Genomic DNA, 17,648 nt, shown 5'->3' on the forward strand with positions numbered 1-17,648 from the left:
TATTTTGGGGTATCTCTAAATTGATGACCTGTGGGGGCTTTTAAAGTGTCTTTTATTGACTTTTTGGGGTACTGCAGTTTTTCGCCGTTTCACGGTCGCACGCAATCTGTAAACTGGGCATGTTGGGTATCGTTTTACTCGTTGTAACCTCATCTTTTATATTTCATTAAAAAAAATGGGTAATTTGTTGTGTTTTGGGGCATTTAATTAAATTTGTCACTAAATTTTGGGGTTTAATAAGGAGTTGCGCTAATATTGCGCAACATAAAAATTTTCAACTACCACCATTTTATTCTATAGGGTCTTGGCATTCAGAAAATATATAATGTTGGGGGGTTTTACGTCATTTTTAGGCCTAAAATGTGGAATATAACATGGGTGCAAAAAATGAAAAAAGGGCCTCAGTCATGAAGGGGTTAAAGATGGTCGCCGCGAGTAGCGGCGGCCATCTTTGACCCTGGCAAGTGCCCACATCTCATTTAATATATTGCCAAAATGGCAATATATTAAATTAAAATCATTCCCTGGTGGTCCAGCGGGGAATCAGTATGATCTGCATCTCTTGCTGATGCAGATCATACTGATCGACCCCTCGTGGTGCCCCCGCTGATTGGCAGGGATCAATAAGTATGGTCTGCATCAGCAGACCATACAGATCACACTGATCCTCCACTCGACCATTAGGATAATCCAAGTGCCACACTGGACCCGAGGAATGCAGCCCCCCTTCCTGCAAAACAGGTAAGCAGGAGAGGGGGAACATTTTTTAATTAACTATTGTTATTACTTGTGTGTGTGTTTTTATTGTGTGTTTTTTTAATGTGTGTGTGTGTGATTTGTTTTCATTAATGAAGCTATGTGTGTCCGTGTTTTTAATGAGTGTGTAATATGTGTGTTTCATTACGTGTGTGTGGTTTTTTTTTAACCACTTCCCGCGGGTTGACATATATGTACGTCCTCCGCTGGAAGTGGTTATGCCAAGAAAATGGCTGCTCCTGCTGCCGTGTTCTTGGTATCGTTTTAAGGCCTGTTCACACCACTTGCAGTGCCATTCACTTCAAAGGCCCACCGTGCCCGCTCCAGCCCGGCAAAAAAGTGAGCCGGCCGCAATGCGGGCAGTGCGTTCTGGCCAGAATCGGACCGGAACGCACTGCTTATGGTGTGAACTAATCCTAAGCCCTGCGTCCAGTAGACATGTGTGATTCGTTTCGGAAAAATTGGTTTTCCGGACGAAATTCGTTAGCGGTAGTCTGTACGCATTTTCATTTGTGGACGAATTTTCATTGCAGCAAAGTGACAATTTAAAAAAAAAAATGTAATGTCACTTTGCTGCAATGAAAGGAACGATACGAACATGAAACGGAAATTAACATTCGTACAGTCTACCGCTAACGAATTTCGTCCGAATCCCGAAAAACGAAAAATGCGAATCAAAACAAGATGAAACTAAACATTTTTTTTTTGCCGGTGCACATGTCTAGTGTCCAGCGAGTGACGAAGCCCTGAGTCCAGTGGGTCATGAAGCCCTGCGGCCAGCAGGTAATGTGACTGTGGGGGGGACAGTCACATTAGCTCCTCTGTACAGAGTGTAAGCTCCTCTGTACAGAGACAGATGTGACTGTGGGGGGAGGGGGCATTAGAGTGTAAGCTCCTCTGTACAGAGACTCATGTGACTAAGGGGGGACATTAGAGTGTAAGCTCCTCTGTACAGAGACTGATGTGACTGTGGGCGGACATTAGAGTGTAAGCTCCTATGTACAGAGACTGATGTGACTGTGGGGGGGAGTCGGAACATTAGAGTGTAAGCTTCTCTGTACAGAGACTGATGTGACTGTGGGGAGGGGAAATTAGAGTGTAAGCTTCCCTGTACAGAGACTGATGTGACTGGCTCAGTGTTGTTCTCTGTACAGCATTGCGGTATATAAATGTCAGAGCTATATAAATGTATAATAATAACAGTGTGACTGGCTCAGCGTGGCGGCAGGGAGGGGGTGGGGGTCGGGGGCCCTGGCCTAAAGCCGTGTAAGGGGCTCGCCGATATCAATTATCGCCAGAGCCCAGTCACAGCTGCAACCGCTTTGACCTTAGTAGGTAGTTCTGCCACTGACTCCAATACATTATATAGCAATGCAGAATACCACTAGCTATAGGACTACAAACCACAGCAATACATTATACAGCAATGCAGAGTGGCACAGCTATAGATGACTACAAATACCAGCAATACAGCCATGCAGAATAATACCATCAGCTATAGAGGACTACAAATCCCAGCAATACATTATACAGCAATGCAGAATAATATTATATGCATTTGCTACATACACTGTGCTGCCACTCTGCTCTGGAGTGCTGGCCTGATGTCTCGGGCAGAGGGACCCAGGAGAAGTGTGGAGGGACCCAGGAGAAGTGTGGAAGGAACCAGGAGAAGTGTGGAGGGCCGTTTCGGAGGTACTCAGGGGTCCTCATGTTCTCTACACAGTGTATCGAAAGTGATGATTAGCGGGATCTTAGATCGCTGCAGCGGAGGGCGAAAAATGCTCCAGCAACCGGTCTTAGAGCAAGCCAGCTCAGAGGATCAGTTGAGTACAACTTTGTTATTTTCCTCCCTAGACTAAGATGAGCACTTAACCCTTGCAGTGCGGGGTTAGCCCCACGGCAATAGTTTATAATAATTTTCCCCGGTTTTCTTCTTTAAATAAACAAACATGAAGTGCAGTGTTCCTCTTACAGCATTAGACAAAGCCTGCATGGCACGGCCTGACAGAATAGCTTTTTGCATCAGAAGACAGTTAAGAGTGAGACATTTTATTTGTTCCTGAGGGCAGACAAGTCCATTATCTGTCAGGTTCACTATACTTTTATTAGGTGTTTTTGGTTGGCTCCAGTGGTCCAAGCTGTAATGATTAAACTGTAGGAGATGTCCTCTGGCACGGCAATCATTTTCTTGCTGATAGCCTTGTATCTATTGAAAAGCTGCATCTGTAGATTTCGTTTTGGAAATTTCTAGTATTGATACACTTTAAAGTTGTTGTTAAAGAAAATAACAAAAACACCCCCTTTTTCTGTAATAATAATCTAAGCAATAATGTCTATGGTAAGAATGGTCTAATGGTGGAAGATTTTTAAATTACAAAAATAAAATAAAAACCAAGTTTAATTTATATTGTGTCCGGAAAGGCCAGCCAAATATTCAGTTTTAGATGCAAAATTGTTCCTAGAACTACGTATCTAAAAGGTAATATGCGCCAGGAAGCTCCACATATATAGTTTCAAAAAAGTTTTTAAAAGGTTTTAAACTATTTTTGAAACTTTTTTATATTTTATGGAGCTTCTGCAATTGCTCAATGCATAGAAAGTTTGGTGCGCACTCTGTTGTCTATATAGACATTCTTCCTAATAGACAGGACACCTTCATGAAAAATATTGATAAGTTTTAATAATAAAAATAGTGCAATGTTATACAACCAAGAAGCATTGATAACCTTGAACTAGAAAGCAAGGTCTGATAAATAACATCAGGCTTTCCTCCCATTTACACTTTTCAGTATGACAGTGGTAGGAAAACACACCTGCTGGAAAAAAATAGCAGTCTTACCCCCGGTTTAGCCCTAAGCAAGGGTGAGATAACGGTCTTTCTAGATCCTGAGAACAATGAGGATATTCCTCTTTCAATGAGTATATTCACAAAAGTCTTGCGAGGGTTGTAAAGTGTATGGGCACCTTTAGGACTATTTATTTGCTAACTTTTCCCCCCATGGCTGGCTTTTCTGCTACTATCAAACGCCAATAGGGAAAGGGAGTAATACAAAAATTAGGACCCCCGGCGCTCCTGTCTCCTGGTTGGGTGGGGAGACTCCCTGCAGATGAATATTCAATTACCGGAAAAAGAATAATTAAGTTGCTATTTACTGCATTATGAAGATACATGGTCAGCAGATATTAATGATTCTGATATATCTAATATCATGTAGACTATTGCAAATTGTTTCTCATACCCATACAAATACTATAGGTTAACCTCTCCAAATCTTCCTGACGAAGCCTCGGCGAAACGCGTTGAAGACTGGAGCAAGCACAGAATCATGGCTGAACTAATGATATATAGAACAATTATGTACAATTAATCATGCAAATAAGATATGAATACAATGAGGGCAATGACCAATATATGAATTTTTAATCATGGTTTCTGTGTGGGTTCCAGGGAGGTTATTTATGTTGTATACATCTATTTATGGTTTTTATATGCATGAATTTTAGCATATTTATATGTATAGATATTATGAATTGAGTATATTAAAAATGGAATTTTATTATATATATGAATCAATTGACTTTATTATTGGATCAATTCCCTGGTATTCTATAGTGGTCACCACAAAGCCCCTTTCTTTCTCTTTCCCCTTTTGATAAATAGGGAAAGGGAGGCTTGCTGTAATGGCTTACTTTCTAGCGCAAGGTCTGCTTTAAAGTAGATCTAAGTCTCCGTTCCCACAAGGGCGTTTGTAGCTTGTATTTTTCAGCACAGAAAAGCTCCGCACAAGCCTGTCAAGTATGCGCTTCTTTTTAGGGAGATCAGCAGAATGTGTCCCTTTTTCCTATTTCTAATTGCGCTGATCTGCCCAAAAATGAAGCTTATGTACCTTTTTCCAGCCATTGATTTTTTTTCAGAGCGAGACTGTGCTGAGACATGAACAAAGACTATAGAAATCAATGTGATTTCTTGCGCTGAACTTTTGTGTGCTGAAAAATACGAGCTACAAATGCTCTGGTGTGAACGGGGACTTAAAGCTGTTAGCAGTGTTTCATATATGTTTTAGTCTGGTAATATAATTCTAAAACTTGTTATTCAAACTTTATCAATTTGCAGCTTCATTAAAAGAATACCTAATGGTCCTAGATCAAGCACTTACTTTTATGTGGAGACAACTGTCTTCCTCTGGCATGACAGATGTTTCCCAATTGTGCTCCTTGTACACTATCACATGCACTCCTGGTTGAGGTGTCCATACTGGCACAGGCATGACCCACCATTGCCACTATCAAAGAGTTGGCCCAGAACAAAGATGTTCAAACAACGCTGGAGTGAGTGGATGTAGACAGGAATTAGCTGAAAAATGCTATTGGAGATGCAGCACTGAAATGCAAAAAATAAATAAACACTATGAGCTCAGTAGGCGTGCACATAAAATATATGATACATACATATATAGACCTGAGGCATCCCGGATTCCCAACTCTTCAACAGTCCATTACCTCTTCCAGTAGGGGCGCAGTAATGAAGCAGGGAGCCTGGCAGGTGGTCATGTGACCACCCGCTTGGCTTCCTGATCGGATTTGAAGCTGCAGCCGTGCTCCCTTGAAGTTTCCCAGGCACCAAGGACTGTGGCTGTTATGTGAGGAATGTAAGTGGCAACTGCTGCTGCGCTCTGTTTCCTCGAGCCGATCACAGAGAGATCCACTGCTTCAGTGACTAAAAACATGGCGCCCGCTCGGGGTGATTAGGGTGTACCCAGGCTTACCCTGTGTGCACGGCTATAATGAGCTATATGAGATACTATTCTTAGTATTTTGGAATCATTAATTTTTTATCATTTAAAGCAAACTTGTCTTGACAATGACCTGCAACAACTATAAGTATCCTGATATACACCACAAGTAGCTTTTAGATGTTCCTGGTCCTGTCTGCCCAACTGCATTGCAGTCACTGCATTTTGCCACTGTGTTTTCCAGCCAGGGCAGTTTATAGGGGCATGATGAAGGTGTCCATCAAGCCCTGGGTCATTGCAGCTACACGGTTAGATATACCAGTGATTGCCATGGTCACATGGATATATTTATCCATGTGACCACCTTAGCCTGCAGAAGCAGCTAACTGAGGAACATCAGAGCATGCCAGGCCATTCCTGTGGAAGCAACACAATCAGCAGATGGGAGGAGGGGAGCAGTCCCTTAACACAGACTCATTGCCGGTGATTGCACACAGCTTCAGAATTGATTTTGCTTGTATTACTCATTTTTTTTAAATGAAATGCAGAGCTAGCATCCTATTCTTCTGCAGTCTAATATTCTTATTAGACTTAATCATGGCTGTGAAAGAATGGATTCGTAAAAGGCTTACTACAAATTTCAGAAGTATGGCATGGTTTTAGTAGCTTTAATTCAAATCATTTTTGTAACTAAAGAGAACTGAATTATCAACATAAAAGGGGACTCTAGATAACCTTGGTGCTCAGGTGGAAAAAGTGAATGTCATTATCTGTACACCTGTTTCAGGTCAGTGAGTCAGTGTTTTGGCCAGAGAGTCAGTATGACAATCTGCCAACTAGGGCAGGGCAACAATAGCTACCGCCATGTTTATATCAGGAAAGTTTTCTTTCATACATTTGGCCCACTGTATATTTATTTATTATTGGTATTTATATAGTGCCAACAATTTACAAAGTGCACATTCACATCAGTCCCTGCCCTCAAGGAGCTTACAATCTAAGGTCCCTATCTCACATGCATACATGGGAGGGCCAATTTAGACAGGGGCCAATTTACTTACCAGCATGTCTCTGGGGTATGGGAGGAAACCAGAGTACTTGGAGGAAACACACACACACACACACACACACACACACACACACACACACAGAACATGCAAAGTCCTTGCAGATAGTGACCTGGGCAGACCGCTACGCCACTGTGCTGCCAGTATAATACATGAATATCCATGATAAAATATTGTATATAGCTGTATTGGCCTGGTCATCGTGTGTCACTTAATTTTATTTATTTTGTTTTGGATCGTGCAGGAAAGGCTTAATCTGGTTTGTATTACTGTCTGTGTCACTATTGGTGAGATTTTCTCTCACTTTCGGATAGGAAATTTCTCTAGTAGGGACTCTAGAGAAAAAAAAAACCAAGTAGATGTAGGGGTTGGTGGAAGGAACCACAAATCACAGAAGGGAACCAGGCACCCAACACTCTCAGCAGTAATGGGTACAAAAGATTCTTTAGGCAACAGTATCGCTAATATACCAGCAGCAGGATTGGGATTAGTATTAAAAGACTTTTAACATGTAGCTTTTTTTATTTTATTTAAGTGACAGGGTCTCTTTAATGTCAAAGCTTTAACAAGAGACACACAAGTGCCATTTCTGGCATCTCTATAATTACCAGTATAGGTTGATGGCAGTTTATGATTATTTATTATTATGCTAGGAGAAACTCACTCAATGTCATGATTCCAAGCAAATTAAAATGCATTACTTGCATGAGAATACAAGCTCCTAGTGGACATGAGGTGTCAGGATACCAAATAGGAATATCAAGCAGAAAACATTACATTTTCTCTTTACCTCTAACCTGTTCATGAAGTTTGATGAATACACAGAGTATCTACAATGGCTGGTAAAAGAGATACATATGTTTATTGTGTGCCTGTGCTCTATGTTCAACTGATGGACAGATACTCTGGCCTTACCGTTCTTGAACTCATCTTATCAGAGAACATTTATCTCTTCTAGAAATGTTTTTCAATGATACTTCTTATCTGATACAAGTCTGGAGATGTGATTGTGGCTGGAGTTAAGAGTGCATGCATTTGCATATAAATCTTATTGACAGCGCAATCAGAATCCTTCCCCAAATGATGTGTGTGGCCTGATAGATTTCAGTAGGAAGTACAAAACATGGGATATTGAGCATCACTTATAAAGTAAAAATAATATTGGCTAGCATCCTATCAAATATCTAGTGGTCATGTAATTTGGAAATCCAAAGCAATACATTTCTAAATGGCTGCCTGTAGAGAGTATAATCTGAAAATATACTGTAGAATGTACTACGTGCTTCCTTCATAATCCCAGGCTGGCTTTGATCTACAACACTGACTGAATACATGTGATCCTAATTCACATCATTCCTCAGCAACTGCTGCTCCATACTCCAATTCATTTTCATGTATAAATTCCATTTAGGAAAAAAATGCGCAAAGGCAGAATTCGGGTTTTGCACATATTCAATGGCCTGCTGTTTTCAATGCACCAGGGAAATGCTGCTGTGTATATAAGCTTCCAGCTTTTAAAGCATGACATGGAACATGCAAAGCCTGTGTATGGACCCTGACCTATGCTGTTGTCCCTAACTAGATTTAGTGTGTGTTCTTGTAGGCCGTAAACAATCTGAGCTGTTTTTTTCTTGGCTCTGCAGATCTTCTCCAATCTTAGTGGATTGATTGCTTCTGCCTGCTACTCTGAAAGAGGTTCCAGTAATCAAAGCGGGAAGGTCAATCCCTGAGTTATGTATATGACCCAACCAATCCCTGAGAATCTTATTCAGAAGTACAGTTTGGAAGATGATACATATTTGGGTTACCTTTCTAGATGGTTCTCTCCTGTGCCCTGGGCAGGATGTTTGTTTAGAATGTCTCTATGCCTGGGCCTTGCCTCCGTCTGGGGCATGTTCCAAGGGCCCAAGGACTTAAGCTACCAGCCAGAGTGGATGTCTAGAGAAAGTTGGGCTGGAAAAGAATCTTCTTACTAAAAAGTGCTGCAGGGAAGCTGGGTAGAAGATAAAGCCTGGGCATTGTAAGAAGGATTTATTGCCCACAGTTCAAGGTATATTTGACTGCTCCAGAAGGGTTTAGAACCAGATTCATTAGAGAGAGAGGTCAACTGCAACATAATAAAGACTGCGACTTCTCCTACAGGGTAATAGACAAGGCCATCCCTAAAATGAGGCGGTTGCCTCAGGTGGCATCTCATTGAGTCACATGGGGTGCAGCAGGTGTGCCAGCAGCCCCTTTTTGGCCCAAGTGTCACAGGTTACTAAGACCCTATTGACACTGAGCTACAACAAAATAAGTGCTGTTTTAGCGCTGATTTGAGCAGAGCGACTTTGAGCACTATTGAGTTACATTGAGCTTCTTTGAGCTACATTGCACATTTTGTTGCGCTACGTAGCACTTCTTTTGGAATTTTACCACAGGGACTTTGTAGCTGCTACACTGTGCTGTATCCAATCAAAAGTGGTCTTTGATGTGACATAATTCCACTTCCTGTTTCTGTGGAGAGTGTAATTTCTGGGCAAAAGTGACACCTGTGTAGCGTGACGTCGTGCAAAAACGCCGGTAATGAGCGACATTGAGCTACACCATTGAAGTCTATTGGGGCCAAGTTGCGCGAAATCTGCCAATAAATAGCCTATATTCAAGCTACAAGCTTCAGCTACAGGCAACATTCAGCTGCATGAAATGCATTGGAAGAGCTACCTTGAGCTTCATATTTGAGTGACTTTTGAGCGTAAAACACTCTACAAATCGCTCAGTGTGAATGGGGTCTAAGAGCTCTTTGCAACCTGTGACACTCAGGCCTGCGTCCCACATGCAGCTCATGGCAACCAGTGACGTCAGTCTGCTAGGAAGGACGCTGGAAAGAGCGGCAGCCAGAGGTACCATGCACCACCATATTAACCCCCTGGCCTCAGGCGGCCAAAAGTCTAAGGACACCCCTGGCCATAGATCTGCCTAGCTGTTCTCACTGGGCCAGCAATTACCAAGTGGCTGTTCTTAAAGGGCCTAATTACTACTACTTCAGAATAAATTTCTTCTTTTGAGTATCCTGCATCCCTAAACCCCTCTCCTGAATTGTGACCATCACCCAAATTATTTTCCTCCCAACCTACAGCAAGGACCAGTCCCTGAGATTGAAATGTTTGCCTGCCACATTACCAAGGAGGTCACACCACCACAAGAGGAAGAATGCTACATCTACTGGATAGCATGACAACTACTTTGAATCAGTAAAAGATGAATTGCAGCAATGCCACTGCAACATAACTGACACAACAGACACTGACATTTCCATAGTAGTGGCACTGGCTAAAATCTCACATTAACAGCTTTATTAACACTTAAGTTCATAAAATAGAACAAGGAGCACCGTGGATGTGCCAAGTATTCTAACGCACAGCAAGCAATCAGATGTCACCTATAACCTGTCCTCTTAGATGGAAACTCAATATAACAGAAGGAAGGAAAAATGATATCGCATATAATATTGCTACAGTAATCATTTTGTAAAGTGACCCATCCCAATGTCCTTCCGTTCGTGAAACGTCCTCAGTTTCTACAGAACAGAATCAGGTAAGATTCTGCAATGACGTTACCTAAAAGCCTTTCTATGTAAAACTGTCAGACGTGGAGTTTCCTTTTCATTGTATTAGGGGCTTGCAGCTTTCATCACTTTAGAGAAGTTAGAACAATAAAAAATGAATGCTGCTTGATAGACGGTTACTGCAGTTAGTACATTGCTGAATGCTTTATTAAATATTAATCATTATAATGACCATAACCCCAGATTGTTTCTGTGGTTCCAGTTAATGCGCCTGTACAATGTTATTCCAGATGAGTAAAAGGATTATACATTTCGGGGCTCAGGATGTCATTTACAACAGTAAAAAAACAAAAAAACAGTCCATACTCTGGGTGCAGGCTATAATGCTCTTCCCACTTGTTCAAACCAATCTCCAAAAGATCAGCCGCACAGAACTAGAATTGGCATGTTGTGGGAGATGTTCATGGTGATGTACACGCGGTTTATCATTCTTTTTGAATTTACTTTTTTGAAACCTGTTTGTATTCATTTTAATACCATTTGGATCTAATCGACTAAGGTTCTGCGCGGCTGATCTTTTGGAGATTGCAAGACTGACAGTTAAAGGCATGACTCCCAGAGGCATGTTGGGATTTGTAGTTAAAGCACAGCTGAAAGGCAGGAGTTGCCCACCCCTAGTGTAAACTATACATTGTGATATACAGTATGATAACTGAACCACTAACCAACAAAGCGGTTCAGGGCCATGTAATCACTGTAAACTACGCATACTGTATGAAAGAGGTACATAATAGCACATGGCAAATGTATTGAACAAGCATAGCATCAGGAAAATACAATATGCACTGCAGGTAAGACAGCACAGGCTTACTTCTACATTGTACAGAGAACAAACAAGAATCTGACAAAATGTTCAAACCTGGCGATAGCTTTCACTGCGTACACTGTTATTATATAGCACTATTGCGATCATATTATCCTGTACTAGCTTTAAAGCTGAACTTTAGACACATATAATAGACAGAAATGAACGCATCCCTGTAATCATTACTGTACCATTAATGTACCATTTACTGTATTATTTAAATACAAACTGTGTGAGTTGGAGAATGTGAAACTGATCTTCATTGTCACACAGCAAAGAGGGAAGACAGGTGAAGCCAAGCTGTCTGACTCATATTCACTTGTTATGTTCTCCACATGTGCAATGCAGTAAACACGGGAGGGGCGTCTCTTCATATTCGTGCTCAGGATTGCCTGACAAGCTGGTGACGGAGACACAGAGCCTGGATTGTACCAAGCCCACCCGCTAACTGCTGCAGACTGTCACGTCACAGAAAGATCTGAGCAGAGAGTATTGTATATTGGAGCCGTTTTAGACAGTGTTTAATAAAATATGTTTATATTAATATGCAAATATGATGATCTTGTGGATAGCTATAGTGGTTGACGATAATAACAAAATAAAAGCAAATGAATCTTTCAGCTTGTGTGTACTACTAACATCTGTCAACGGCACAGGAAAAAAGATTGCGGTGGGTCCTGGTAGCATCTAAAACACGTTCTAGGGCAGGCAGATGTCCCAACACCCAGGGTTCCCCATTAGACATCTGCTCATGTATGGCCACCCTTAGAAAATGATTTCATAATTAATTTGCAGCAGTGTTTGTTTTTTTTCATTGCAGACTAGTCCCGGCTTTTCTATCTCATTATTTTTCAATCTGTTTTAATGCTGAACTCCGGTCAAATGGCAAAACACATGGTTGAAACACCTGTACAAAAATTTTACCTGATAAAAGACTTCTAATTCTATTCAGTCTGTCCTGTGATCCACTGACCCTAGCCAGACAAAAACAACCAAGTCCCTGATTTCTTTATAGACTACAATACATTTAGGGGCGGATTTAAAAAGTGCTCGCCCAAAGTATAGCTGACCAAATGACATTTGCACAGTATTACTGCCACTAGATGAAGCCGAAGAACAAAGGAATTTCCTATGCTCCTCAGATTCATGCAGGGGCAGCAAGGTCCTACACACAGTGTTTACCCAGCTATACGCTGAGAGAAGGCTTTATAAATCAGCCCCTTAATGTAAACCTGCCACAAACCTAAGCAATTCCGGTTGAGCACAGCAAAAGATAGATAAGCAAAAAATGCCAACAGTAAAAACCACATGTTAGAGGAGAACTATTTGGAGAGTAAAATGTACTCTTCTCAATAGTCTGACACTGCAGCTGACATAGGCAAGCTTTATAGCTGGAGAACTGAGCGATCACAAACCGCTGATCGCTCAGCTCATACCTTCTCCCTGCAGACGTTAGTAACTCTCATTCACTGCTCCCCGCCGGCATCCCCCCCCCCCTTCCTCCCCCACCCATTGGAGGGCCACCAAGATACCAAATAGGAATATCAAGCAGAAAACATTACATTTTCTCTTTACCTCTAACCTGTTCATGAAGTTTGATGAATACACAGAGTATCTACAATGGCTGGTAAAAGAGATACATATGTTTATTGTGTGCCTGTGCTCTATGTTCAACTGATGGACAGATACTCTGGCCTTACCGTTCTTGAACTCATCTTATCAGAGAACATTTATCTCTTCTAGAAATGTTTTTCAATGATACTTCTTATCTGATACAAGTCTGGAGATGTGATTGTGGCTGGAGTTAAGAGTGCATGCATTTGCATATAAATCTTATTGACAGCGCAATCAGAATCCTTCCCCAAATGATGTGTGTGGCCTGATAGATTTCAGTAGGAAGTACAAAACATGGGATATTGAGCATCACTTATAAAGTAAAAATAATATTGGCTAGCATCCTATCAAATATCTAGTGGTCATGTAATTTGGAAATCCAAAGCAATACATTTCTAAATGGCTGCCTGTAGAGAGTATAATCTGAAAATATACTGTAGAATGTACTACGTGCTTCCTTCATAATCCCAGGCTGGCTTTGATCTACAACACTGACTGAATACATGTGATCCTAATTCACATCATTCCTCAGCAACTGCTGCTCCATACTCCAATTCATTTTCATGTATAAATTCCATTTAGGAAAAAAATGCGCAAAGGCAGAATTCGGGTTTTGCACATATTCAATGGCCTGCTGTTTTCAATGCACCAGGGAAATGCTGCTGTGTATATAAGCTTCCAGCTTTTAAAGCATGACATGGAACATGCAAAGCCTGTGTATGGACCCTGACCTATGCTGTTGTCCCTAACTAGATTTAGTGTGTGTTCTTGTAGGCCGTAAACAATCTGAGCTGTTTTTTTCTTGGCTCTGCAGATCTTCTCCAATCTTAGTGGATTGATTGCTTCTGCCTGCTACTCTGAAAGAGGTTCCAGTAATCAAAGCGGGAAGGTCAATCCCTGAGTTATGTATATGACCCAACCAATCCCTGAGAATCTTATTCAGAAGTACAGTTTGGAAGATGATACATATTTGGGTTACCTTTCTAGATGGTTCTCTCCTGTGCCCTGGGCAGGATGTTTGTTTAGAATGTCTCTATGCCTGGGCCTTGCCTCCGTCTGGGGCATGTTCCAAGGGCCCAAGGACTTAAGCTACCAGCCAGAGTGGATGTCTAGAGAAAGTTGGGCTGGAAAAGAATCTTCTTACTAAAAAGTGCTGCAGGGAAGCTGGGTAGAAGATAAAGCCTGGGCATTGTAAGAAGGATTTATTGCCCACAGTTCAAGGTATATTTGACTGCTCCAGAAGGGTTTAGAACCAGATTCATTAGAGAGAGAGGTCAACTGCAACATAATAAAGACTGCGACTTCTCCTACAGGGTAATAGACAAGGCCATCCCTAAAATGAGGCGGTTGCCTCAGGTGGCATCTCATTGAGTCACATGGGGTGCAGCAGGTGTGCCAGCAGCCCCTTTTTGGCCCAAGTGTCACAGGTTACTAAGACCCTATTGACACTGAGCTACAACAAAATAAGTGCTGTTTTAGCGCTGATTTGAGCAGAGCGACTTTGAGCACTATTGAGTTACATTGAGCTTCTTTGAGCTACATTGCACATTTTGTTGCGCTACGTAGCACTTCTTTTGGAATTTTACCACAGGGACTTTGTAGCTGCTACACTGTGCTGTATCCAATCAAAAGTGGTCTTTGATGTGACATAATTCCACTTCCTGTTTCTGTGGAGAGTGTAATTTCTGGGCAAAAGTGACACCTGTGTAGCGTGACGTCGTGCAAAAACGCCGGTAATGAGCGACATTGAGCTACACCATTGAAGTCTATTGGGGCCAAGTTGCGCGAAATCTGCCAATAAATAGCCTATATTCAAGCTACAAGCTTCAGCTACAGGCAACATTCAGCTGCATGAAATGCATTGGAAGAGCTACCTTGAGCTTCATATTTGAGTGACTTTTGAGCGTAAAACACTCTACAAATCGCTCAGTGTGAATGGGGTCTAAGAGCTCTTTGCAACCTGTGACACTCAGGCCTGCGTCCCACATGCAGCTCATGGCAACCAGTGACGTCAGTCTGCTAGGAAGGACGCTGGAAAGAGCGGCAGCCAGAGGTACCATGCACCACCATATTAACCCCCTGGCCTCAGGCGGCCAAAAGTCTAAGGACACCCCTGGCCATAGATCTGCCTAGCTGTTCTCACTGGGCCAGCAATTACCAAGTGGCTGTTCTTAAAGGGCCTAATTACTACTACTTCAGAATAAATTTCTTCTTTTGAGTATCCTGCATCCCTAAACCCCTCTCCTGAATTGTGACCATCACCCAAATTATTTTCCTCCCAACCTACAGCAAGGACCAGTCCCTGAGATTGAAATGTTTGCCTGCCACATTACCAAGGAGGTCACACCACCACAAGAGGAAGAATGCTACATCTACTGGATAGCATGACAACTACTTTGAATCAGTAAAAGATGAATTGCAGCAATGCCACTGCAACATAACTGACACAACAGACACTGACATTTCCATAGTAGTGGCACTGGCTAAAATCTCACATTAACAGCTTTATTAACACTTAAGTTCATAAAATAGAACAAGGAGCACCGTGGATGTGCCAAGTATTCTAACGCACAGCAAGCAATCAGATGTCACCTATAACCTGTCCTCTTAGATGGAAACTCAATATAACAGAAGGAAGGAAAAATGATATCGCATATAATATTGCTACAGTAATCATTTTGTAAAGTGACCCATCCCAATGTCCTTCCGTTCGTGAAACGTCCTCAGTTTCTACAGAACAGAATCAGGTAAGATTCTGCAATGACGTTACCTAAAAGCCTTTCTATGTAAAACTGTCAGACGTGGAGTTTCCTTTTCATTGTATTAGGGGCTTGCAGCTTTCATCACTTTAGAGAAGTTAGAACAATAAAAAATGAATGCTGCTTGATAGACGGTTACTGCAGTTAGTACATTGCTGAATGCTTTATTAAATATTAATCATTATAATGACCATAACCCCAGATTGTTTCTGTGGTTCCAGTTAATGCGCCTGTACAATGTTATTCCAGATGAGTAAAAGGATTATACATTTCGGGGCTCAGGATGTCATTTACAACAGTAAAAAAACAAAAAAACAGTCCATACTCTGGGTGCAGGCTATAATGCTCTTCCCACTTGTTCAAACCAATCTCCAAAAGATCAGCCGCACAGAACTAGAATTGGCATGTTGTGGGAGATGTTCATGGTGATGTACACGCGGTTTATCATTCTTTTTGAATTTACTTTTTTGAAACCTGTTTGTATTCATTTTAATACCATTTGGATCTAATCGACTAAGGTTCTGCGCGGCTGATCTTTTGGAGATTGCAAGACTGACAGTTAAAGGCATGACTCCCAGAGGCATGTTGGGATTTGTAGTTAAAGCACAGCTGAAAGGCAGGAGTTGCCCACCCCTAGTGTAAACTATACATTGTGATATACAGTATGATAACTGAACCACTAACCAACAAAGCGGTTCAGGGCCATGTAATCACTGTAAACTACGCATACTGTATGAAAGAGGTACATAATAGCACATGGCAAATGTATTGAACAAGCATAGCATCAGGAAAATACAATATGCACTGCAGGTAAGACAGCACAGGCTTACTTCTACATTGTACAGAGAACAAACAAGAATCTGACAAAATGTTCAAACCTGGCGATAGCTTTCACTGCGTACACTGTTATTATATAGCACTATTGCGATCATATTATCCTGTACTAGCTTTAAAGCTGAACTTTAGACACATATAATAGACAGAAATGAACGCATCCCTGTAATCATTACTGTACCATTAATGTACCATTTACTGTATTATTTAAATACAAACTGTGTGAGTTGGAGAATGTGAAACTGATCTTCATTGTCACACAGCAAAGAGGGAAGACAGGTGAAGCCAAGCTGTCTGACTCATATTCACTTGTTATGTTCTCCACATGTGCAATGCAGTAAACACGGGAGGGGCGTCTCTTCATATTCGTGCTCAGGATTGCCTGACAAGCTGGTGACGGAGACACAGAGCCTGGATTGTACCAAGCCCACCCGCTAACTGCTGCAGACTGTCACGTCACAGAAAGATCTGAGCAGAGAGTATTGTATATTGGAGCCGTTTTAGACAGTGTTTAATAAAATATGTTTATATTAATATGCAAATATGATGATCTTGTGGATAGCTATAGTGGTTGACGATAATAACAAAATAAAAGCAAATGAATCTTTCAGCTTGTGTGTACTACTAACATCTGTCAACGGCACAGGAAAAAAGATTGCGGTGGGTCCTGGTAGCATCTAAAACACGTTCTAGGGCAGGCAGATGTCCCAACACCCAGGGTTCCCCATTAGACATCTGCTCATGTATGGCCACCCTTAGAAAATGATTTCATAATTAATTTGCAGCAGTGTTTGTTTTTTTTCATTGCAGACTAGTCCCGGCTTTTCTATCTCATTATTTTTCAATCTGTTTTAATGCTGAACTCCGGTCAAATGGCAAAACACATGGTTGAAACACCTGTACAAAAATTTTACCTGATAAAAGACTTCTAATTCTATTCAGTCTGTCCTGTGATCCACTGACCCTAGCCAGACAAAAACAACCAAGTCCCTGATTTCTTTATAGACTACAATACATTTAGGGGCGGATTTAAAAAGTGCTCGCCCAAAGTATAGCTGACCAAATGACATTTGCACAGTATTACTGCCACTAGATGAAGCCGAAGAACAAAGGAATTTCCTATGCTCCTCAGATTCATGCAGGGGCAGCAAGGTCCTACACACAGTGTTTACCCAGCTATACGCTGAGAGAAGGCTTTATAAATCAGCCCCTTAATGTAAACCTGCCACAAACCTAAGCAATTCCGGTTGAGCACAGCAAAAGATAGATAAGCAAAAAATGCCAACAGTAAAAACCACATGTTAGAGGAGAACTATTTGGAGAGTAAAATGTACTCTTCTCAATAGTCTGACACTGCAGCTGACATAGGCAAGCTTTATAGCTGGAGAACTGAGCGATCACAAACCGCTGATCGCTCAGCTCATACCTTCTCCCTGCAGACGTTAGTAACTCTCATTCACTGCTCCCCGC

At 41.6% G+C, this 17,648-nt stretch overlaps 1 protein-coding gene across 2 annotated transcripts in view; it reads right to left on the bottom strand.

The window, feature by feature from the left end:
- LOC108794659 (fibroblast growth factor 12) overlaps window positions 1–17,648 on the bottom strand; it is a 421,105-nt gene that overhangs the window by 362,086 nt on the left and 41,371 nt on the right. The window lies entirely within an intron of this gene.

The sequence above is a fragment of the Nanorana parkeri genome, unplaced genomic scaffold, assembly GCF_000935625.1.
Source record: "Nanorana parkeri isolate BGI_ZX_2015 unplaced genomic scaffold, ASM93562v1 scaffold882, whole genome shotgun sequence".
Classification (NCBI taxonomy): domain Eukaryota; kingdom Metazoa; phylum Chordata; class Amphibia; order Anura; family Dicroglossidae; genus Nanorana; species Nanorana parkeri.